This window comes from Hyaena hyaena, unplaced genomic scaffold (assembly GCF_003009895.1).
Source record: "Hyaena hyaena isolate Hyena2069 unplaced genomic scaffold, ASM300989v1 scaffold_84, whole genome shotgun sequence".
In the NCBI taxonomy this organism is placed as follows: Eukaryota; Metazoa; Chordata; class Mammalia; order Carnivora; family Hyaenidae; genus Hyaena; species Hyaena hyaena.
Window position 1 is genome coordinate 1,467,990 of NW_024080716.1, and position 12,240 is coordinate 1,480,229.

Below are 12,240 nucleotides of genomic sequence, written 5' to 3' on the forward strand. Positions count from 1 at the left end.
ATGGAAGAGGGGCAGAGAGAGGGAGACACAGAATCTAAAGCAAGCACTAGGCTCTGAGCTGTGAGCACAGAGCCCGACATGGGGCTCGAACTCACAAAACTGTGAGATCGTGACCTGAGCTGAAGACAGACATTTAACCAACTGAGCCAACCAGGTTTCTTTAAAAAAAAAAAAAAAAAAAAATTAATGTTTATTTTTGAGAGAGAGAAAGAGACCAAGTGCAAGCAGGAGAGAGGCAGAGAGAGGGGGAGACACAGAATCTGAAGCAGGCTACAGGTTTCGAGTTGTCAGCACAGAGCCTAATGCGGGACTTGAACTCATGAACCGTGAGATCATGACCTGAGCCAAAGATGGATGCTTAACTAGCTGAGCCACCCAGGCAGCCCTGTTACCAGAGATGTTTAAAAAATTTCCCAGTCATATCCCCTTGCTTATAAAGAGGAAATTGAGAACAACATAAGCATTTGTTTTGACCCAGGACTTTCAGACCTTGACCCAATTTAAAATTGAGAAATTGGGTCCCCAAGAATATTTATCCTTGGATTTATTGCTTCATATTTTGTAATTCTGAAAACAAAAACAAACAACAACAACAAAACAGGATAAAACTACTCTTCATTTTACCATCAGAAGGAGGTTCTTCCGGAAGAAGAGATTGTCCAGAACGACTGAGCTCTGTCAGCCAATCCTGGATATTAGCAATGGCGTTGATACCTTGCTCTTGGCCTAGCTGCCATCCCTTGCCCTTCCATAGAGCTCAGTCACCATGTACCAAAGTCATGGTGATCTCTCCCACAAGCCATCCTCAGATTTCCAGCTGGAAGTGGCTATCTAGAAAAAAGAAAACATAAATTCTTTATTACGCCAAATTCTAGCACGTTTACTGCACGGCAGGATCTAAAATCTCAAATAGACTCTTATCAGCAAAGCTTTCCAAAATATAAATAGACAAAATAGCAAGGAGTGGTTTGGGGGACCATTCAAACTAGGACTGTTGTTGCTCTTGTCATTGTTCTTTTTAAGATGACTATCCATATATTGCAAAAACACTCTGGCCATTTCCTTCCACCTCTGAGGTTATAAACTATTATCTAAATAGTCGCCCAGAGAGAATGGGAAAGGAGCTACCTCCGCTCTGCACTCTGGGAGTGAGTGACAAAGACTGATGGGAGAGCAACCTTTATTTCCAGATTGCTTCTCCATTGCCTCACCCTTCTCAGGCATCACCAGCTACCAGAAATGCATCTACTCCATGTGGTCATTGCAGGATTTATCTGGGCATTTGCTGAACCTGCTCGCAATTTATTTTTATTTCTTCCGATAGACGTGGATTTGGCACAGGAGAGTGAATTCTTTCTGGAACAGCAGATGTGCCTGGTACACTCGTTTGCTATAACCATTTGTGCTGTGGTTGAAAAAAAAATTTTTTTTAAGAGTGCAGAATTGTTGAAGGAGGAGGGTTAAAAAACCAGAACCATTTTAGCGATTATGCAAAGTTAGGATGTGAGTAATTTTGCTGCAGTTAGTCATTATGTGCTTTCATAGCTTGTTTTACAAGGATAAAGGGATATGTACAGGTTTGGTGAATAGAGCTCTTATTTGTCCCTAATAGTCGCTTTTTATGAAAACATTTTCTACCCTTCCTCCTACTCTGCAGCAAAGTGCTCTCTCCTTAGAAATTATACCCTTCTGTGATTCAGCCCCTTTGTCCATCTACAATAAGTGGACAGTCTCCGTTTCTGAGAACAAATGTGTTCGAAGAGAAACTTTATTTTCCGATACACTATATAATGTGAATGGTGTACATTCAAAGCCCAATGATACAGTGATCATTTAAAAATGAGCATGCTTTCTTCAAAAGGGGAAAAAAAAACATGAGCAAACATCTAGTGACTTTGCTATAAGCATAATGTGTTGTGAATATGGTGTCCTTTTGATCTTTTATTTGAAATATTCGGTAGGCCTTTGCAAATTTTGCTCACAGAATTCTCTAAGGACTATAACACAGCACCTATTCCGTTTTTGCTTTGCTTTCGGTCCTCCAGATTCCTGTGGAAATATGTGAACGAAGGTCTGTTTGTTTCCACTGTAGCAAATATAGCCACTTGCTCACACTGGTGGCTTCCCTTACTGAATTCCACTACTATTTTGGAAACTCCTGTATGAAAACACAGCAACCCAACTTGTCCCCATTGAGCCTCATCGGTGATTTCCATGCAGTGTGGCCTGGTGTCTATACACTGAGGTTCACTTCTGTTGGAAAACAAAACTGGGTTTGTTGCCTTTTTGTAGGCTTATTTATTACTAGGTCTGGTCCTTCTGGTGTGATGTCAGGAACGCTGGTGTTAGAGTCTGGAAAATTGGGGTCTAATTCTGACCCTGTCAAGGCCTTGTCACTTTGAGTGAGTCTCTCCTAAGCCTTGTTCCTCTGAGGAGAAGGTAGAAATTTGTGACCTTCAAATTCCTTCAAGCTGTACTACTCCATGATTCTGTAAAGAATAGTGGATAATAATGCATAAATAAATCAACTTTATTTCTTCTTTCTCAAGTATTTCTTTGTGCTTACATCTGCCCCAGATAAGTCTTTTCAGACCATGTCTCAAAGGTGGTCACATTTTAAATTCTACCACTAACATGCAAATTTCAGCAATGAGAAACCCCTACAGAGCTTGGGGGTTTCCTGACAGAAGGGATCCTGCCCTTTTGTTCATCTTTTTGTCCTTAATGACTTCTGAGTAGCACTGATAGACTGAAATGGTCAGTTCTGTTATAGTAGTTGATTATAACGAAAAACTACTGAATCACGCTCACCACATTTCCTATTGCCTGTGGCTAACAGTCCTAAAACGTATAAACCAAGGATATTTTTTAAAGTTTATTTATCTATTTTGAGAGAGAGAGAGAGAGAGAGAGAGCGACCATGGGGGAGAGGCAGAGAGCAAGGAAGAGAGAATCTCATGATGGCTCCACACTGTCAGTGCAGTGCCCCATGCAGGGCTTGAACTCAACAAACCTCAATGTCATGACCTGGGCCTACATCAAGAGTCGGATGCTTAACTGACTGAGCCATCCAGGTGCCCCAAAATATTGTTTTAGTTACATTGAATTCCAGAACCCTCTATCATACTTAAATAATTGTTGTGTGTAGCTTTTCGTCTAACTAAAGTTTTTGCTTTACAAAACTTCCAGAGGATGAAAAAGAGTGGGACAGTCATAATTTAACCAACTACTGCCATTATTGTTTTATTTTATCAAATGCCTCTTACTCTTTTAGAGCATTTGTCTGTAATGTATTCCAGAAATAACTTTAATTTACTGAACAAACACTATGGAGCTTTGGTTTGTTTGGTGCTAAAGCATTGTGTTGAATGAGAACAAGTTCTCACCCATAGGATGTTTGGAGAGAAGAGAAAGTTAAGGAGGAATTGGAAACAATGGCCAAGGGTTGTCTTTCGAGACGGTCAGTCTGTTAAAGGGACATGAGTGATGGACACTTCACCTAGACTGAGAGGCTGAAGACTGGCTTTTCAGAAGAAGTGTCATTCATTTGAAACCCGAAGGATGACTCTTCAGTAAGAGTTGAGAAGTGGGAGCCGGTTGGAAAGTGTTCAGAGCAGGTACCCGTAGGATAGCTGGAGTGTCCAGCCCCAAGGGAGGGAAGGGAAGAGACAAGGAAGCTGAGTGGTGGCTCTATCAGGAAGGAATTTGAACTTCCTTCTAAAAGCAGTGAGACCTTCAAGAGATTTTAATAAAGGAAGGTGATGATCTGATTGGGGTTTTTGAAATATTCTGGTTGCAGCATAGAGGATGTACTAGAAGACAATAAGAGGTCAGTTTAGGAAAAAATACAAGGGTGCCTGAGTGGCTCAGTCAGTTAAGCATAGGACTCTTGATTTAGGCTCAGGTCATGATCTCACAGTGTGTGAAGTTCGAGCCCCAGGTCAGACTCTGTGCTGGCAGTGTGGACTCTCTCTCTGCCCCTCCCACAAGCTTTCTCTCTCTCTCAAAAATAAATGCACTTAAAAAAATAAAAATAAATTCATAGATAAGGATGTGTCCATGTATTTGGTGTGTATATTACAGTGAATTAGGGCAGCAATGATAGTGGACTGAACTAGAGTAGCAAGAACTGGAAAGGGTAGCAGGTAATTAGGAGTTAGAACCAAAAACCTTTGCGATGCCAAGGGGAGAAAGAATTGCATGACTCTATTGTAACATCTAATCACATGACCATGCATCTTAAAGATAAGGTAACTAACCTTAACGTATTACCGATTTACAAATTTTCTGCCAATATACATATGCAATATACATATGCTTTTTTTTATAGACTTATTGAATATGTGTTCTTTTGCTAACATTCCATCAAATCAGTGCACCATGATTTCTTCAACCATCCTCTAATAGTTTGTAAATATGCAATTAAACATAAGTTAGGGGCATTTGAAGGGCTCTTTATTGCGAATTTACCCACCCAAAGAATTATGCCAATAATTCCAGTGCTACCAGTCATGTAGAAGTACACCTGTGCTATCCATTTTCTCACCGAAACCATGTTTTATTGTTTCTTGGCTAATTAGTTCACCACTTGGTACTTTTCACCTAACCCCTGGCCTGATTGGACAAAAGTGCACAGGCTCTTGAAGGCATGATTCCGTATGAGATCATTTGCTGTTGAAATAGGCTCTCTTCTCACTATGTTCCTCGATTATTGACCACACTCGGATTGAATTAACCCTTGTCACAATGGCATTTTATCCAGGGCCAGCCACGTGCATGCTAGGGACTAAGGGTATTGCTTTGAATGGGTATTAAATAAACAGCAGCCTCAAAGACCTCTCAGTTCAAAGGTGATGACATACCCCATCTTATTTGACAGTTATTTGTGGGGCAGTGGGGAGGAGTGCGGGGCGGGGGGGAACTCTCCTTGAGATGCTGGCTTTCTTGGTGCTAGTACCATGACATGATAGTTTTATGAATATATGAATGCAGGGCCTCCATGGGGTCATGGCTTCCCTGTTTGATAGTTTGGGACTCAGAAATGAGGACTCCCAACGTAGCATCTTGATGCTCCCAACTGACTTGATTTCGTTTCTGGAAAAACATGCTGACCTATGGGCATTGGTGTCTTCAGTAGTCTGGGGGACCCCTTGTCTTCAGAGTCCCTTAGACCCATTCAGAAGTATTGTGAGAACTAATTACGTGGAAAAGCTTCTAAGACAAAATGGCTCTGGAATGCACACTAGACCCAAACTAATTCTGCTGTTTCTACTCCTGAAGTTCTTAAGAGTTGCCCCTCTCTAGCTATAGTTCATGTCCGTGGAACACTGCACTATGAAGTGAACAAATGTTGATACAGTGCACAGAAGGAAGAGATTTATTTCTGCTTCTCTCTGACAAGAACTCTTTGCAAGACTTGTAAGGTGTGTGTGTGTGGTTTAGGTGCACAACAGCTGAGAATTAGTGTATTAGTCATGTCTCTGTATCGGCAATAATATTTTGAACTCAGTGACACTAATTAAAATCCTGTGACTTTAATTACAAAAGTAATCTTTGAGATCATTTTAACCATTCCCCAGTTCTCATCTACCATTTATGAGGTGTCTTCTTTCTTTAATGTGGAAAATACAGAAAAAATAGGAAAATAGAAATACAACTTTCTGTTTATTGCATCTGCTCATGCAATTTTACACCTTTTAAGAATATATTTTTAAATGTTTATTCATTTTTGAGAGAGAGACAGAGCACAAGTGAGGAAGGGGTAGAGAAGGAGGGAAACACAGAATCTGAAGCAAGATCTAAGCTCTCAGCACAGATCCTGATGCAGGGCTCGAACTCATGAACCGTGAGATCATGACCTGAGCTGAAGTCGAACACGCAACCAACCGAGCCACCCAGCCACACCATGTACTTTCTGTCTTTGTGAATTTGACTGCTCTATACACCCAGGTAATTGGACTCATACAGTATGTGTCCTTTTGTAGCTGGCTTATTTCATCTTAGCACACCGTTTTAAGGTCGATTCCTGTGTCAGAATTTCTCGTTTTAGGCTCATTTTAGGAATAATACGATACTGTATGTGTAGACCACATTTGGTTTACATACTCACCTTCAGTAGACACGTGGGTTGATGCCACATTTTCACTATTGTGAACATTGCTGCTATGAACACGAGTGTGCAGCTACTTGTGAGAGTCCCTGCTCTCAATTCATTGTGGGGTGTACACCCAAGAGTGGGATTGGTGGATTGCTGATAGAGTTTTAAACATTTAACGATACAGTTTTTAATTGCGGAATAGTATTCCATTATATGAATGCACCATCATTTACTTCACCAGCTCCCAAGTATCAATTGTCTCAATTGCATATAACCCTTCATTTCTATATATTATCATACCGTGAATATTTCTAGAAACCAAATGGTTATGCTATCTTATGGTTATTTCCTTAGATTAAATTCCCAGAAACAAAAGGTATGGACTTTTTTAGGACCTCTTATACCTATCACCAAGTTAACCCAGACACATATTGCCCATGATGAGCTTATAGGACCCAACAAACACTGCATCGCTCCCTAAGTCTAACTCCTATAAACATTGTCCCTTGAAGATAATTGGGGTGACCCCTTCCCATTATTTGGGAATATAGGTGACCCCCTAATTCCAGGTATACCTCTCTATTCTGCCTTAACAAAACTACCTAAGAAGGTACCTGTGAATTCTGGGTTCACCAAAGAATCATGTGCCCCTCTCCTTTTTAATTTCCAGATTTCAATCTCTCAGTGGGTGGGCCTCAGATAATTATTATTTAGAAAGGCCTTGTACTAAAAAGCCCCCAGTGAGCCTGTCGTGCAGCCAGATTTGAGAAGTACTTCTCTAAATGTACAATATTATGATCATGTGTTATACTCTTGGTCTGTTAGGTTGTTTTCTAGCTCATGGGGTCATCTATCAAGTGGATAATATGAGTGGCCTGAATGAGTGAGAAATAGATCTGCTCGAGGCATGAATCCTGAATTCTGTGGTGCCTGGCTGGCTCAGTTGGTAGAGCATGTGACTCTTGATCTCAGGGTCATGAGTTCAAGACCCATGTTGGGCATAGAACTTATTTAAACATCAATCAATCTTGAATTTTGGAAGATAATTAGTAAGGGTGAGCAAGAAATAAAAAATAAGGAATTACTCAAACACGTAAAAAAAAAACAAGGAAGTAATTTTTTATTAAACAAAAACCAAGTAGCAAATAGGAGAACGCATGGCCTTATAACTGACAAAGGTGATCTGTGTCTGCAATTTTTCTAACTGTACAAACTCAAAAACCAAGTCTAGCTGTTTTGTTTATCCAGCCATTATTTATTAAGTGCCTTCCTGGTGTGAATCCTTAATGAGGAGATCAGGCTCTTATTGGCCATTAAATCTCATTTTAAACACTCAGAATTTCCTCTTAGAATCCCTGGATTTTGAATGTCATTATATCTTTTTTGGAGGAATAGTACTAGCAGGACAAGGAACAAGTGGGTGGGTTCCCCTCAACCCTGAGCGTCATTCAGCAAAGCTCATCTTTTTTCTGGGTTAAAGAAAGAGTTTTATTTCAAGGAAAAGATGCAGTGTTCATTTAAAAGAAACGAGAAAAATAGCAGCAGCCTTAAGGCTTCTTCTTTGTTCAGATGAGAAGACAATCTAGAGAAGTAATGTTCCTTTTTCACTGTTACCCAACTACACAGTGATGAAGCCAGAAGTTTTTGCCCCCTGAATTCTACTGTGTTTCCCCTTCAGTTTCATTCATAATGGTATTTCTATTTGCCAGGGTCCTTAAAGTTAGAATGGAAGTCGCAAATGAACCTCATGGGCTATATTTGTTCTGCAGAAATCCTTCCTGGGGCTTTTCAGGGTTTGCAAAGAAAAATGACTGTGAAGTCAGAAGAGAAACATTGGATCCATATTTCACAGGGCAGCAATTAGCTGGCACAGTGTAGCAGCAGTGTTTAGACAGGGTATGGGCTCTTCAGTGTTACCCAGTCTACATCTCACTGTTTTCTCCCAGATCCCAGCCCTGAGTATCGACTGCCGTCTGTTGTCTTCTTTGCTCTGTTATTTTTCTTCTCGGAGGGAAACGTTTCTGTTCCCACATCTAGATCTCATGTCTCTTAAATTTAGGAAAACTGCAGATAGAATGGAAAGACCTCCTTTAATTTTCTTTTTGTTTGCTTTTTTGGCATGGGTCTAGATCACCCTTTCTTTGCCCAAGAGAGACAAACTGGTTTTTAAAAACCCAAGCTATGGAGCGTGGCTACCTGGGTTTGAATCCTGCAACTGCCATCGGCTAGATGTGTTTATAACCTTGGGCAGTTACTTCATTTCTCTGCGTTTCAGTATCTTCATCTGGAAAGAAGGGCTAATAATAGTTTCTGTCTCAAGGGTGCCCATGAGGATTAAGTATAAACTGTTCAAACTGCTTATACAAAGTACAAGGAATGTTAAGTGTTTGCCATTATTACACAGTTTTTGATATCAGTGAATATTTGAATTTGTTTTCCTGCCGCAAGGATACACAAAGTTGACAACTGTAAGTGAAAATAGTTCATCAGGTCTTGTTCCCATAACTGCCCATAAGTGTCATGAAAATAAAATTGAAGTTGAAATGCTCAGAACCCTTTCTAACAAATCAACCACATCCCTTTCCATGGTTTATCTGCTCTTTGTCCTTATGGAAATCACATTCCATACAGCCTCAACTGTATTACGTATATGATTGATTTCAAATTCTGTGTTTGTCATTTAACATTTACATTTTCATTTACCATTGTAGGCATTTTTCCATGTCACTCTACTGGCTGGAATCAAAATATATAAAGGGGCTCTGAGTTTTACACAATTGCTTTTATGTAGGACTTTTGCTTTTGTGTATGTTCCCTTCTGTTGCCTTCGAAGGTTTTCTTTCTTAGTAGAAACCTTTTACTTATCACTCCAAGCTTTGTCCAAAAAAATGTAATTAAGAATTCTCTGAGCGCAGTGACTCTGACTTCCTTTGTCTGTTGGTGGTTTTAGCAACTAGCTCAGTAACTGACACACAGCAGAATTTCAATTTTTTTAATTGAATAAATAACTTTGATTAATTAAATTTCTAGAGATCAGGGCATTGTGATTCCTTGGTAGTTCAAATGCATTTTGTTGCAGTACATGTTGTTAAAGATTATTTTAAAATGCATTAGTCTCTTCTTTTGTGGTAATTTTATTGAAAGTTTGGCCCTTAACTATTTCTGTAAGAGATTTGAGCTAGCATCCAGTAGGATTTGCATATCCAGTATAACCATCAAAATGAAAGCAAGCATCTCAGTGCTTCTTTGAAAGATAGTAGTATTAATAAATTCAAAAAGTTAAAGCCATTGAACTATGTAGAGAAAGGGAGAAACTAATGAGATTACTGTAATTAAGCATGCATTAAATGCATGACAGTGTTTCTTGATTGTCAAGTAATAACAGATAAGGTAGCTCATATTTTCCACGTTGGGTTATAATATGACAAGAAAATGAATTCTCCTTGGAGTCTGTTATTCATTCATTCACTTATTCAAATGTTTGTTAAGTGCCCACTATTGGCTATGATACACAGAAGCCAATGGGGAAGCAGCAGTGAATAAACGGGGCAGTCCCTCACCACATGAAAACAGACATGTGCAAGTGTGACATGTGTAGGAGAGCAATAATCAGTGCTCCCTCAGCCAGAGGTAACCAAGAAACCACACTCGGGGTGACACATAAGGGGTTCTGAGGATTTCGCTCATTAGAATTCACATGATGATGGCACATGAGAGCCTGGCTCACTGGATAGGAGAGAAAGTCAGTGTCAGAGAATGATAGAATGTATAGCTTTCAGGGAGAGGGGAGGAGAGCTGGAGTCCAAAACATTCCCGTAAGCACTGAATACTTTTCAGCAGGAAAGTAATGTGAGGAAATCTGTGTTTGAGAGGAAGCGTTCTGTCTACAGAATGAAGGATTCCTTGAAGAGGAAGCAAGAGTACACTCTGGGACACCAGTCTGGATGCCTTTTGGAGAATTCCCAGTGACGGGTGGTGGTATCTTGGAATAGAGTCACAGCAGAGAAAAAGAGGAAATGTGGAAATATTTGAGAGTTACGGAACTCCTTATTGAAAAAATAGAATAGAATCGGCAGGATTTAGTACTTAAATGGGATGTGAGGGAGAGGCTCAAGAATGACTCCTAGTGTTCTCATTTGAGCAACACCTGTGTGGATGAGAAAATCAGACGGGGATATGAAGGGCAGATTCAAGGAAGATGGTGCAACAGGTTTTCACATGTTGAGCCTGAAGCGCATATGAGATGTCCAAGCAGACGCATGAAACAAACAACTGGTATTCAGAATGCTGGTGAATTCTGGAGATAGAAACTCAAGAGAATCTTCATAACATAGTAGGTATTTTAAGTTGTGTATATGGTCCTGGAAAGAGTTAATAGAGGAGGAAAGAAAGAGAGAAGAGAGGAGGGTCTGTGTCAGATAAAGAGGATCATTATTCAGGGGCCATTGGGCAATATGTTGACCACTGGTCATTAGCAGCAATTTTAAAGAAAGATTAGTGAAGTACTTCTAACAGAAACCTCGAAAGAGCCCGAATCCCTACTGTCACTGTGGAACAGACCTATTAGTTCTGCCTGTTCCTGGATTATCTATTATAAAAGACAAATCTCTGTCTGTTTGAGATCATGATAATTTGGCTTTCTAGAGCTTACAGCTTGACTTCTTTCCAACTTAAAAAATCATGCAAGCTGACTCTTAAAACCCCAGAAGGTAACTATTTTAATGGGGGCGATCTACAAAGTTCACAGGGAATATAACTGAAGGACCACAGAAAGAAACTCCAAATCATTACGGGGAGTCCAGAATGACATTACAGAAGACACACCATTTGATCCGAGACTTGCAGAATAAGTAGGCAACTGCCCAGATGGCTCTGTTTGAACAGCAGGGGAGCAGCACAGTAGAGATTGGCTAGAACAGATCAGAGACTATAGAAGGAGGTCCTGGCTGACAGATCTGAGTGCAGACATAACTGTGTGATCTATTCCAGTCGCTGCATAAGCTTCAAATGGCTGGAGTGTGTGATGTGAGTGATGGGAGGAAAAAGGAGGTGGCTGGCCAGGGAGGCAGGGGCTAGACTGGAAATTCTTTTAAAGTATACTGGGGTAAAAAAGAAAAAAGAAAAAAGAAAACTGAGATCACAACATAATAAAACAAGCTCAACACAAAACAGGACCATCAGCAGATTTGGATCAGCAGAGAGACAGGCTCAGATGCTCACATTAGAGGGGTGGCTGTGGCATTATGGTGGAAGGGGAGTGAGAACAAAGTGAAGTTAGCCGATGGCAATGAATGGATCAGGGAAGTGGCCATGAGGGTGAACAGCAGGGGAAAGAAAGCGAGACTGGAGTTAAATGTAAGGATATAAGAAAGAAGGACAAATACCATATGTTTGCACATATAGGAGGATTAGGAGGAATTTAATGAAGGACCAAGGGGGAGAAGAAGGGGTGAAATAGTGGGGGAGAAGGAGAGAGGCAAACCATGAGAGACTCTTGAGTACTGAGAACAAACGGAGGACTGATGGGTGTGGGGGGGGAGGGGGGAGATGGGCACGGAGGAGGGCACTTGTGGGGATGAGCACTGGGTGTTATATGGAAACCACCTTGACAATAAACTATTTGTAAAAAAGAAAGAAAGAAAGAAAGAAAGAAAGAAAGGAAAGAAAGAAGCAGAGGATGCATAGAAGACATAATAGTAGATTGGATTGGAGCAGGGGAGTGTGCGTGTGCTCATATGGGTGTGGGCGGGGCAAGAGATATTGAGGAATGTAAGACTTTATGCTGACCTAGCCAAAAAGGAAGTTGAGGACTTGCCCCATATGTTGAGCAGGAGAGGTGCTCTCGGTACCCCTTGCCTGTTGTCCCGTGGCCACGGCCAGTTCTTCCTGGTAATGGAATATCCATTCAATAGCTGTTGATTATATATTGGCCCCTCTTCCGGACTGTAAACTCCTGGTGGACAGGGGGACATGCGCTGTTCATCCCAGGAAGTTGCCCTTCTCCCGTGAACCTCACAGAGTTTTACATGATCGTTAGAAAATAATTAATGGAAAAATAACCACATAAAAAGACCATTATAGAGAGTCAAGTCATATATATATATAATATATATATATATATATTACATATATATGTGTAATTT

General features: G+C 40.5%; 1 protein-coding gene and 1 non-coding gene across 10 annotated transcripts in view; both read left to right on the forward strand.

Moving 5' to 3' along the window:
- Window positions 1–12,240, forward strand: part of LOC120233110 (LIM domain containing preferred translocation partner in lipoma) — a 673,125-nt gene that overhangs the window by 406,074 nt on the left and 254,811 nt on the right. The window lies entirely within an intron of this gene.
- Window positions 7,026–7,098, forward strand: TRNAK-CUU. The gene has a single exon. It is a non-coding gene; the product is annotated as a tRNA-Lys (tRNA).